Genomic DNA, 13,538 nt, shown 5'->3' on the forward strand with positions numbered 1-13,538 from the left:
CCAGTAGGCACTTTAAGAACTTTATAGATACCTTATAAACTTAGCTGCTGAAAGAGTACTTTTCCATATCACAATTTAATTAAAATTCTTCATTTAAAAAAGTCCTTAGTTTTCTAACTGCAATTAACTAGTGGCTGTCCTTCAGAACCTGTGGAACCTACAGTCGTGCTAAGAATTGTCTACAAAATGAAAAAAAGATGTATCAGTCTTAGTTACCTCATCTCTCATTTTATCCATCAGAAGCAAACCTTCTCTTTTTTACTCTTATCTTTTCTTCCAGTACTAGTACATTAGAAGTGAGGGTTTTAGCTCCATTTATTTCTTCCTAAATTGTACTCAGCAGACTGAGGATTTTCTTTCTGCATGCATTTTAGGAAGTCAATTTAAGTACATCTAAACTTCTTTCCAGGTGGATTTCAGTGGCCAGTGGAATTCATTTGATATTTTAAATAAAATATACTGATGGTTTAGATTTAGACTTTTGCAGGAAGGAAAAAAATCTTTTTTTTTTATACAAGTAAAACAATTAAAAATATTATCCTGTGGAAGATTTCCTCACATATTTACACTTGTTTTCCTGTTCCATCATCAACTATCATTCAAACACACACACACATATTCACGCAACCTCAGTGAGAGGTTGATCATTCAAGTGTGTGTGCATGTGTGTGGGAGGGGGCATCTAGTTCATCCTGAATTCTTTATTGGAACTACAGGAGCACCACAGGTAGCTTTGTCTTACTTCGGCCACCTACTAATATTATACACTACCATGACTACCAGATTCTGTTGCATCCTGAACAAATCAAACTCAGGTAAAACCTAAAACATCTGAGGATTACAAATTTTTAGAACAATCAACATTCCAATAAAAGCAATCTGCCTTAGCTTACCTTTTGAACGGCTACTAACCTTCTTGCTCACACCACTATTCCACTCTTCCTGGGAGAATTATAGGAGGGAGAATTATTTTCCTCTGTAGAATCTAATCCATTTGTTAGTGGACAACTATTGTTTTCAATTGCTCACAATCCATTCTTTTTTGTCATTGAATAGTTCCTTGATTTTCCTGTGATTCAGTAGGGACTATGACCATTTCATGGCTCCAGATATGACAAGTAACTCAGATTTGTTTCATGAGATATCGCATTGCTCTGACCAAAATGATCAATTAGGAGGTAAGCTGAAGTCAGGGCAATCAGAGCCATTAAACATCGCCTGGGAATACTGGCCAAGGAAAAAAAAAATCCGCACTAGGGTTATAAAGGTGAAAGAATATGACCTGAAATTGCTGACAGTTTTCTTTGCCATTTACTGTGGATAATCTGAAATACAGAAAAAATTTAACAGAGAAGCATTGTTTAGACATTTGAATTTGGTCATCTCTTAAATCAGCTTTACATGTGAGTTTCTACTACATATGCCAATATAATCCCTTTTTAAGTCAGATGAATTGAATGTTTAGTTAATACTATTCTTACTATCAGCATCTAAATATTAACATAATCCACAAACCTGAATATTACTAAAAAAGTATACATTTCTATTGCCTGTTAGATTTAAATGACCCTAATTTGTTATGTTCTTTTTTATGTGCTTTCTTCAATAGTAAGTAGAGATTTTGATGTGCATATTTTTGGAGATGTCAAAAGGATGACTTAGATAACATTGTCTTTCTATTACATCTCCTCTTGGAGAATAACGAAATAAATAGCAATTGTTTTTGTTTTTGTCCATTGAGTATTGTTTTTATATGAGGTAGAAAGGTTAATATGAAACAACAATTTAAATAGCTATTTAGAATTTGGATCCCAAAACCTTAATACATTGTTTCAGAGAATATAATGATGCATGAAATAGGGATTTCCACTCTATATATACACATTGAAATTATATTAAGATTGACATTTTTTTAAGTTTTAAATATAAAAATATTAATAAATATTAATAAAACATTTCTATCATATTTGCATTTACATATGCTTGGTGTTTTTAACCAAAATTTTTCATTGGCTGAATGTGGAAACACTTATTGAAGTTGTGTATCAATAGTCCATCATTTTTATTTCTGAGTAGTATCCCACTATATGAAATACATTAATTTTTTATCCATTTACCTGTTGAGGGAACTTTCAGTTATTTGCAGTTTATGTCTATTATAAATTAAGGTAATAGGTCCAACTTCGTTTTTGTATGAACATACGCTTTCTTTTCCCTTGAGTAAATAACAAGGAGTGAAATAACTGAATTTTATGATAAATGTTTAATTTTTTAAAATGAACTGAAAAGTTGTTTTTCAAAATGGTGATATCGTTTTATACTCTCAAAAGGAGAATATGATAGGCACAGTTCTTCCACATTCTTACCAATACATGGCGTGTTCAGTGTTTTGAATTTTAGTCTTTCTGATAAATGTGCAATAATATATGTTTAGGGTGTTAATTTGTTTCCCTACTGATTCAGGATGTTGAACATCCATCCATTTATTGCTATGTTATTATTTTGTTGTTGAAGTTTCTTTTCAAATGTTTCACACATTTTAGAAATTGGATTGTTTTCTTACCATGAATTTTATATTTCCTGTATGCAAATTTTTATAAGATATGATTTTTTTAATGTTTCCTCTCATTTTTTTCCTTTTAATAATGTCTTTAGGAGACTGAAAATTTTTAGTTGTGATGAAATCTAATTTATCAATTTGTTTTTATGGATTGTGTCTTGGTATCAATCAAAATAATTATGCTTATTGGAAGATGCCAAACAAAAAAGCATATACTATAAAACATGATAGATATACATATAGATATAGACGATATACATATAGATATGTATAGATATTTGTGGAGTAAATTGTGTGTCAATTATACCTCAATAAAGTTGACAAAAAATATATACATGACTTGGCAACATAAGTGAATATTCATTTAGGAGCTCAAGTCAAATAAAATAAAGCATCATATTTTTATTATTGTGGCTTGAATAGCTTTTTAATAGTTTCGTGAACTTCTAATTTTTAAATTAGGAAAAAACCTGACACTCAGTGATCATCACAGAAAAATTCAAAGGGTAATGAGGCATATGAATATGTCAGCTTGTAGTTTCGGTGATGGTAAAGTCTAGCTTTTCCCCACTTTTTAACTACAGAGACAGATCTGACAATATCTGCTAATAATAATCACAATTACAATATTCCATTACTGAATCCTCTAATTTGCCCCAAGGTGACTTCTTATTACACTGAATTACTATTAAATTCTGTTTCTGCAGTTTAAATTCCAGCTAGAATGCAGATTGTTTATTTTCCACAAGATAAACCTTGGAATAACTCCTGGTCACAGTGTTCTGACAATCTATTTAGAGAAAGAAAGAAGGTAGAGAAGAAAAATCAGTAAAGCAGTGAAGACCAGAATGTATGGCAATGAAAACTATAATTAGTTTTCTTTTATTTAGAAAAGGAAATAATGAAAATAAAATCAAAACACACTTAATGCCAGCATAATTTGGCTTGAAAAAGATCCCTTCTTCACAACTTATGCAGTTGCCTTGCGCATGTAAACAGAAAATCCGTGGACAGTAAAGGCATATAAACACCCTATTGCATACTACTTGAGAGACTTCAAGCAAGGCATTTAACTGAGTATCAGATTCCTAACCCAATCTACTTCTACTAAAAAATAAGGGGGGAAATGTTGATTCTTTTCTTTTGCTTTACTCACTGTGAAATGAAATTAAAAATAAAAATTAGAAGCTAGCTAAAAACAATATCTAAAAGTCTAAAAGTAAAAATATGGAAAATTGGTAGGTTTTAAAAAAAGAAAAGACTCCTTCAGGTTTTACTATGAAGAGCACCAGTCCTATTCTTCACAATGAAACAATAATCATCTTAAAGTCTCATGATGCCCTTCAGGTTTCTCATTCAAATACTATCTTATTCTTGCCTGAAACTCTTCTTCACTGAAAAACCAACTTCTCTCATTGCTGGGTTCTACTTCCTGTAAGTGTTATATCAGATACATTAAAGGTAAATTCATATGCACAGAACCTTTTCATGCAAATGTGTTGCTTTGTAGTAGTGGTAAAAAAACACGCACACACACACACACACATAACATTTACCTCCTTAACCATTTTAAAACGTACAGTTCAGGAGTTTTAAGTATATTTTCATTATGTAACATCTATAGAACTTTTTTTTCCCCCAAATTGATATTCTGTACACATTAAACAACTTCCCATTACCCTCTTCCTCAAGCCCCTGACAACTATGACTCTATTTGTTGTTTTTATGAGTTTGACTACTTCAGATAACTCATATGAGTGGAATTATATGGTATCCACCTTTTGTGACTGACACATTTAACTTAACAATGTCCTTAAGATTCACTTACATTGTAGCATATGACTGTAAGGCTGAATAATGTGTCATTGTATAGATAGATAGAAAGATAGATAGATAGATAGATAGATAGATAGATAGATAGATAGATAGATAGATAGATGATAGATAGATGATAGATAGATAGATAGATAGATAGATAGATAGATAGATAGATAGATATACCATATTTTCTTGTATTCATTCATCTGTCTGTGAACATTTATGGTATTTCCACCTATTGACTATTGTGAGTAATAATTCAATGAACATGAGTGTGCAAATATTTTTTCAAGATCCTGATTTTAATTCTTTTGGCTATAGACCAAGTAGTGAGGTTGTTAGGTGATAGAGTAATTTGATCTTAAATTTTTGAGGTCTCATGGTACTGGTTTCCATAGTGACTGCACCATTTTACAGTCCCACCAATACTAAATAAGTGTTCCGGTTTTTCTACATCCTTGCCAACACTTGCTATTTTTTGATTTCTGGATTGTTTGTTTGTTTGTTTGTTTGTTTTAAATATTAGCCATCCTGATGAGTATGAGGTAATACTGTGCTTTGGATCTAATCATTAGTGATGTTTAGATTTATTTAATATGCTTGTTGACCATTTGTATATAGTTTTTGGAGAAATGTTTATTCAAGCTATTTGCCCATTTTTAATATGGTTACTTGTTTTTCTTATCGAGTTATAGGAGATGTTTAATATATTTTCAATACTAATTCTTTATCATATATGTGATTTGCAAGTATCTTCTTCCATTTTGTAGACTATCTTTTCACTCTATTGATTGTTTCCTTTGATGAACAGAAGTTTTTTTTTAATTTATTTTTTAGTCCTATTTTTATATTTTTGTTTTTGTTGCCTGCACTTTTGTTGTCATATTCAAAAAATCATTATTAACTTGAATGTCATGAAGATTTTTCTTTATGCTTCTTTTAGGAGTTTTATAATTTTAGGACTTATGTTTAGATTTATAATCCATTTTGAGTTCATTTTGTTTAATATGGTCTAAGGTAAGGTAAAGATTCAACTAATTTTTTTAACTGTGGATGTGTAGTTTCCAACATCATTCAGTAAAAGAATTATCTTTTTCCCATTGTGTTATCTTGGCACCCATGTCAAAGATCATTTGACCATACTTGTGAGGGTTTATTTCTGGTATCGCTATTGTTTTCCATTGCTCTATTTGTCTGTCTTTGTGCTACTATCACACTGTTTTAATCACTATAGCTTTGTAACATGTTTTGAAATCAAGAAATGTGAGGTCTACAACTTTGTAATTCTTTTTATAGATAACTTTGGCTCTTCAGGTTCCTTTGAGATGTCAATAAAATTTTAGGATTTGTTTTCTATTTCTGCAAAAATTGCCATCAGGATTTTGATAGGATTATATTGAATCTGTAGGTTGCTTTGGGTAGCATGGTTGCTTTGGATAGTAATGCTAAATCTCCCAATCCCTGAACATGGAATTGTTTCCACTTATTTGTGTCTTTAATTTCTTTTAGCAATGTTTAATAATTTTTATTTTAAAACTTTTTTGCCTTATTGGTTATATTTATTACAGAGTATTTTATTCTTTTGATGCTCTTGTAAGTGGTATTGCTTTATTGATTTCATGTTTGGGTTGTTCATTGCTAGTATATAGAAGTAACCTATTTTTGAGTACTGATTTTATATTTTGCAATTTTGTTTAATTTGTTTATTAGTTCTAATAGGGTTTTCTGTGTGTATGTGTATGTGTGTATATGTAATCTTTATCTTTTTCTACATACGAGATCCTAACAAAATACAAACAAATATTTTTTCTTCTTTCTTTCTAATCTGAATGCCTTGTAATTTTTTTTCTTAGCCTAATTTCTCTGGCTAGGAATTCTGGTACTATGTTGAATAGACATAGTGAATGTAGACATCCTCACCTTGTTTCTGATTTTAGAAGAAAAAAAAAACAGTTTTCCACCATTATGTATGATGTTTGGTATGAGATTTTCACATATGGCTTTTATTATGTTGAGGTAGTTTCTTTCTACTTCTAATTAGTTGAGTATTTTTATTATGAAAGGATGTTGAAGTTTTCAAATGCCTTTATTGTATCACTTGAGATGATCCTGTGGTTATGTTCTTATTCTGTTATCCTGGTATATTACATTAATTGATTTTCTTATGTTGAAACATACTTGCAATAAAGGAATGAATCCCACATAGTGGTGGTGTATTATTTTTTTAATGCGCTGTTGAATATGGTTTGCTAGTATTTTGCTGAGGATTTTTTCATCAATATTCTTCAGGGTTATGGTCTGTAGTTTTCTTATAGTATCTTTTCTCTGCCTTGTCACTAGAAATATGCTGGAGTTGTAGAATAAATTTGGATGTGTTTCCTCCATTTCACTTTTTCGGAAGAGTCTGAAGAGGGTTGGTGCAAAATTTTTTTTTATGTTTGGTAGAATTCTTCAGTAAAATCATCTGATCCTAAGATTTTCTTTATTAGGAAATTTTGATTATTTCTTCAATCTCCATAGCAGTTATAGGTCTGTTCAGAATTTTCTTTTATTTTTTAATACTTAAGCCTTGGTAAATTTGTTTTTCTGGGAATATATCTATTATAGTTTATTCTGTTTGTTGATGTATAAAGGTTTATAGTGTTCTCTTATAATTCTTTTATATTACTGTGGTATCTGTAGTAATGTCCCATTTTAATTTTCAACTTAAGTTATTTGTGCGTTCTCTTTTTTTTCTTACTAAATCTACCTAAGACTTTGTCAATTTTGTTGATTTTTTTAAAATTCTAGTTTCATTGACTTTTTCTACTGTTTTTCTATTCTCTGTTTTGTTTAGCTCTTCTCGAGTCTTTATTATTTCCTTTCTTTTGTAAAGTTTGGGTTTAATTTGTTTTTTATAATTCCCCAAGGTGTAAAGTTAGATTGTTTATTTGAGATCCTTCTTTTTTTTATTTTTTTTATTTTATATTAGTTTCAGGTGTACATACAATGGTTAGACATTAATATAATTTATGAAGTGATCCCTCTCCCTTACTCTAGCACCCATCTGGCATTACCTACAACCATTACAATAATATTGACCATATACTCTATGCTATACTCTCAATCCCTGTGAATGTTTTATAACTAATAATTAGTACTTCTTCATCCTTTTACCCAGCCCTTTAACCCTACTTCCCTCTGGCGATCACCAGATTGTTCTCTGTATCCGTGAGTCTGTTTTCATTTAGTTTGTTTCTTTTATTCCTTAGATTATGCATATAAGTGAAATTCTATGGTATTTATTTTTCTCTGTGTGACATCAAAATATTCCCTGTATTTATGAGTTTGCTTCTATTTTGTTTATCTATTTCGTTCTTTAGATTCCAGATGAAGCGAAATATGGCATTTGTCTGACTTACTTACTGTCCGACTTCCGCTACTCAACATAATACCCTCTATGTCCATCCACGTCACTGCGAATGGTAAGATTTCATTTTATTTAAATAGCTGAGTAATATTCCATTGTATATATGTACTATAACTTCTTTAACAAGACGTCTATTGATGGGCACTTAGGTTGAGTTCATACCTTGGCTGTTGTGAATAGCACTGCTAAGAAAACAGAGGTACGTAGATCATTATGAGTTAGTGTTTTGGGTTTCTTTGGATAAATACCCAGAAGTACAATTTCTAGGTAAAAAGGTAGTTCTCTTATTAATTTTTTGAGAAACCATCAAACTGTTTTCTAGAGTGGCTGTACTAATTTGTATTTCCACCAACAGTATATGAGGGTTCTCTGTTCTCTACAACCTTGCCAACACTTGTTTGTTGATTTATTGATGATAGCCATTCTTATAGGCATGAGGTGAATCTCATTGTGGTTTTGATTTGCATTTCTCTAATGATTAGTGATCTTGAGCATCTTTTCATATGTCTATTGGCCATCTGTATTTCCTCTTTAGAGAAATACTTGTTTAGGACTTTTGCCCATTTTTTTCATTAGATTTTTTTGTTGTCGCTCTTGAGCTGTGAATTCTTTATAAATTTTGAATATTAATTCCTTGTCAAATGTATCGTAGGCAAATAACGTCTCCCATTCAGTAGGTTGTCTTTTCATTTATTGAAGGTTTCCTTTGCTGTCAAAGACTTTTTAGTTTGATGTAGTCCCATTTGCTTATTCTTTCTTTTGTTTTCCTTGCCCAAGGAGATATATCAGAAAAAAAAATATTACTAATAGTAATATCAGAGAGTTTACTGCTGTTTTCTTCTAGAAGTTTTATGGTTTTGGGTCTTAAATTTGAATCTTTAATTCATTTTGAGTTTATTCTTGTATATGGAGTGAGAAGGTAGTCCAGTTTCATTTTTTTTTTCACATGAAGCTGTTCGATTTTCCCAACACCGTTTGTTGAAGAAAGAGTTTTTACGCCATTGTATATTCTTGTCTCCCCTGTTATAGATTAAATGACCACATAGGTATGGATTTATTTCTGGGCTCTCTATTCTGTTCCATTGATTTATGTGTCTGTTTTTATGTCATAACCATGCTATTTTGATTACTATTACTAGCCTCATAGTACAGTTTGATATCACGTAGTGTGATACTTCCAACTTTATCTTCTTTCTCAAGATTGCCATGGCTATTTGAGATCTTTTATAGTTCCATATAAATTTTAGGATTATTTGTTTTATTTCTCTGCCATTGATATTTTGATAGAGATTGCATTGAATCTACAGATTGCTTTGGATAGTATGGCCATTTTAACAATGTTGAATCTTCTTACTCGTGAGCACAGTGTAGGCTTCCATTTATTTATATCTTCTTTAATGCATTTTTTCAACGACATAATTTTCCAAGAACAAATTTTTTATGTCTTTGGTTAATGTTATTCCTAGGTATTTTATGGGTTTTGGTATAATTTTAAAAGGGATTGTTTTCTTAATTTATCTTCCTCACAGTTCAACATTGGTGTATAAAAATGCAACCTACTTCTAAATATTAAATTTATCCCACTTTTTCACTGAATTTATTTATCAATTCTAATATTTTTTTTTTTGCTGGAATCTTTAGAGTTCCCTACATATAGTATCATGTCATCTACAATAATGACAGTTTTACTTTTTCATTTCCAATTCAAATGCTTTTTATTTCTCTTTCTTGCATGATTGCTATAGCTAGGAATTTCAACATTGTGTTTAATAAAAGTGGTGAAACTGGGTATTCTTGTCTTGATCATAAGGAAAATGCTTTTACCATTTCCCCATTGGGTATGATATTAGCTGTAGGCTTGCTGTAAATGGTCTTTATCATGTTGAGGTATATTCCCTCTTTTCCACTTTGCTAAGAGTTTTTACCACAAATGGATGCTGGATTTTGTTGAATACTTTTACTACATCTATCAATGATCATATGATTTTTATCTTTCAATTTGTTAATGTTGTATATCACATTAATTGATTTGCAGATATTAAACAAACCTTGCATCCCCCCCCCCAAAATCCAATGTGATTATGATATACATCTTTTTAATGTATTGCTGAATTTGGTTTGCTAATGTTTTGTTGAGGATTTTTGCACTAATATTCACCATACAATGGGGATATAGCCTCTAGTTTTGTTTGTTTGTTTGTTTGTTTGTTTTTTACTATTTTTGTCTGGTTTTGGAATCAGGGTAATGATGGCTTTGTAAAAGGAGTTAGGAAGCCTTCTTTTCTCTTTAATTTTTGGAATACTTTGAGAAGCATAGCTGTTAATTCTTCTTTGAATGTTTAGTAAAATTCGCCTGTAAAGGCATCCTGTCTAAGATTTTTGTTTTTCTATACTCTATTTTGTTTATTTCCTCTCTGACATTTACTATTTTCTTCCTGCTACTCACTTTGGTCTTGTTTGCTGTTCTTTTTCTAATTCTTTTAAGTGTAAGGTTAGATTGTTTGAGATTTTTCTTGTTTCTTGAGGTAGGCCTGTATTGCTATAAATTTCCATCTTAAGATTGCTTTCCCATAGATTTTGAGTTATTGTTTCCTTTTTCTTTTGCCTCTAAGTATCTTTTGATTTCTTCCTTTATCTCATCAACCCATTCATTGTTTAGTAGCATGTTGTTGAGACTCCATGTGTTTGTGTATTTTTCATTTTTTTTTGTAGTTGATTTCTAGTTTTATATCATTGTGATATGATTTAAGTCTTTTTAAATTTATTGAGACTTGTTTTGTGACCTGACATGTGGTCTATTCTGGAAAATGTTCCATGTGCACTTGGAAAGAATGTATATTCTGCTGCTTTCAGGTGAAACACTGTGAATCTAAATTAAATTTATTTGGTTTAGTGTATTTTAAGGCTCCTGTTTCCTTATTGATTTTCTATCTGAAATATATGTCCATTGGGGTCAATGTGGTGTTAAAGTCTTCTACTATGAGAGTATTATACTTTCAGTCTCCCCATTTATGTTGGTCAATAATTGCTTTATGTATGTAGGTGTTCCTATGTTGGGTGTGTATATGTTCACTAGAATTATGTCCTCTTTATTTATCAATTCCCTTATCATTATGTAATGCCCTCGTCTCTTATTATAGCCTTTGTTTTAAAATCTATTTTATATGATATAAATATTGCTACCCCAGCTTTTTTTATCATTTCCTTTTGCAGGAAATATCTTTTTCTATCCCTTTACTTTCAATCTGTGTGTATCATTTGATCCGAGGTGGGTCTCTTATAGACAGCATATGTATGGCTCTTGTTTTCTTATTAATTCAGCTACCTATGTCTTTTGATTGGAGTCTTCCAACTCACTGAATTGCTTCTCCACTTCATCTAATCTGCCATTGATTCCTTCTAGTTTATTCTTCATTTCACTTATGGTATTCTTCATTTTTGACTGGTTCTTCTTTATGGTTTCTATGTCCTTTTTAATATATACTATTTCTCTGTTGAAGTCCTCACTGAGATTATCTATTTCTCCCCCAAAGTTCATTGAGCATCCTTATAACTCTGTCTTTAGTAGGTTGCTTGCTTCTATTTTGTTTACATTCTTTTCTGGAGTTTTCTCCCGTTCATTTGTGGCATATTTCTTTGTTTTCTCATTTCCGTTGCCTCTCTGTGTTCATTTCTGTGTATTAGGAAGATTTGTTATATGCTCCAGCCTTGGGCAGGTGGCCTTATGTAGTAGCTGTCCTTTGTGGCCCAATGGCGCAGTCTCCCTGATCACTGGTGCCGGGGACTCCGGGTATATTCCTCGTGCGGTTATGTGTGTTCTTTTTGATTGCTGTTAACACGTCAGTGGATGGGGCTGCCTGGCTGTGGGGATTGGCCACACCCACAGGGGATGAGCTTCTGTGTGGGTGCTGACCTCACAAAGTAGGATTCATCCCAGCTGTCTCATGTACCTGTTGAGACTATCCTTTGGGTGTCCTTCTTATGGGGCTAGTCAGGTGGTACAGTGTCGCGGTCTGATACCAGCCTTTAGGTGTGTGATTCTGTGGCCCCTTGGGAGGGGCTCCTGTGTAGGCCATGTTCAGCCACTGTCTTTGATTGCTCAGGGTTATCTCATGCAGCTACAAAGCGATCTGCAGATGATTGCTGCCTATGCTTTATCTGAAGGCAAGTGGGAGAGACCATGCTGCAAGCCAAGGTCTGTGATCCCTATTATCGAGCCTGGGATGGCTTAGTAAAAGAACTAGTGCACTACAAGGCCTGGGGCTGTGTGCCAGCTGCCCATACGACTCTGCAGAGCCTTTTGGTGGTATGTGAGTTAGTGGGGTAAGGACTCTGGAATTCATCAGAGTAAAGGGAACAAATTTCTCCCAGCCAATGCAGTCAGGTTTCATTGCAGTGCTGAACCTGCAGCTTCCCAGAAAGGCCAGCAGCTGTTCTCCTCAGGCACTCAGACACCTGTGATCCACCCAAAAGACACTGTGGCTCGGGCTGGCACCAGTGGCTCGCCACCAAAAATCTTCCCCAAAACATGAGGGCTGTGTCATGCAGGCTGCATGAGCTGAGGGCTGCTGCCTGCCAACGTGTGTCCCAGGGAAGGCACAGGGTGGGGCTGGCTGCTAAGCAATGGTTTGTCAAAGGCAATTGGTGGAGTAGGTCCTCAGGGAGACTTGAGGTGGAGCTGGCCTCTCTTACCAGGCCAATGGAGCTTCAGAATTAGCCGCAGTGGGGAGGGTTCAACATGGGCAAGATAGTACACACCTGTAGACTGCCTTAGAGCAGGGCCTAACAAAGGAGGAATGGTGGCTGTCCCTCCAGCCCTTGCCCAGCATCATACAACTCAGTCTTTCCCTGTAAGTCTCTTGCACTTCCCAAGATGTTGACCCTCTATCGGAGCACAGGGTGAGTGTCTGTGAGTAAATGGGTCTGAACGTGGGCCCTTTATTAGGTGTTTGGATTTTCAGGATTTTTTTCAGCCTCACCCAGATGGCCAAACTCCACACTGGATTTTACTCAGATTTTATGGGAACTCCTCTTTCTGGGACTGGAAACCTGGGCTGGGGGAGCCTTATGTGGGCTAGGGACTCATTCCTTCCGAGGGCCTCTGCAGCCGTGATCTCCTCCAGCTGCTCAACTGCCAGGTGCCAGTGCTGAACCAGCCTGCCTGATGTCTCCACCCCCTCGTATTGGTCTCAATGTGGCTTTTTTTTTATATCCTCAGATGTATGTTTTATGATGGGCTAGACTTCAGGTGGTTCTCCAAGTTGTTTAGTTTTATAATTTGGTTGTAATCATAATGCAAGGAGGTGAACCCTGCTTTTATCTAGCCTGCTATCTTTACTAGAACTCCCTTTTTTTATTATTGTAAATTTTTACTGGTATAAGCATTCATCTTAGTGCTGCATTTGCTGCATCCCATAAATTTGGTGTGCTATGTTTTCATTTTCATTTATTTTCATATATTTTCTAGTTTACCTTGTCATTTCTTCTTTGACCATTGATTTAAGTGTATATTGTTTACTTTTAACATATTCGTGGGGTTTCCAGTTTTACTTCTGCATAGAAGTTCTAATTTATTTCTGTTATGGTTGGAAAGAATAGTTTATATAATTTCAATCTTCTCAAATTTGTTAAGAATGTTTTTGTGGCTTCTTTCCTGGTCTGTCATGGATAAGGTTCCATGTACACTTCAGAACACCTGTGTTTTGTTGTTGGGTATAGTATTCTATATATTTCTATTAGATCAATTGGTCT

The sequence above is a fragment of the Rousettus aegyptiacus genome, unplaced genomic scaffold (genome assembly GCF_014176215.1).
Source record: "Rousettus aegyptiacus isolate mRouAeg1 unplaced genomic scaffold, mRouAeg1.p scaffold_m13_p_11, whole genome shotgun sequence".
Lineage (NCBI taxonomy): Eukaryota > Metazoa > Chordata > Mammalia > Chiroptera > Pteropodidae > Rousettus > Rousettus aegyptiacus.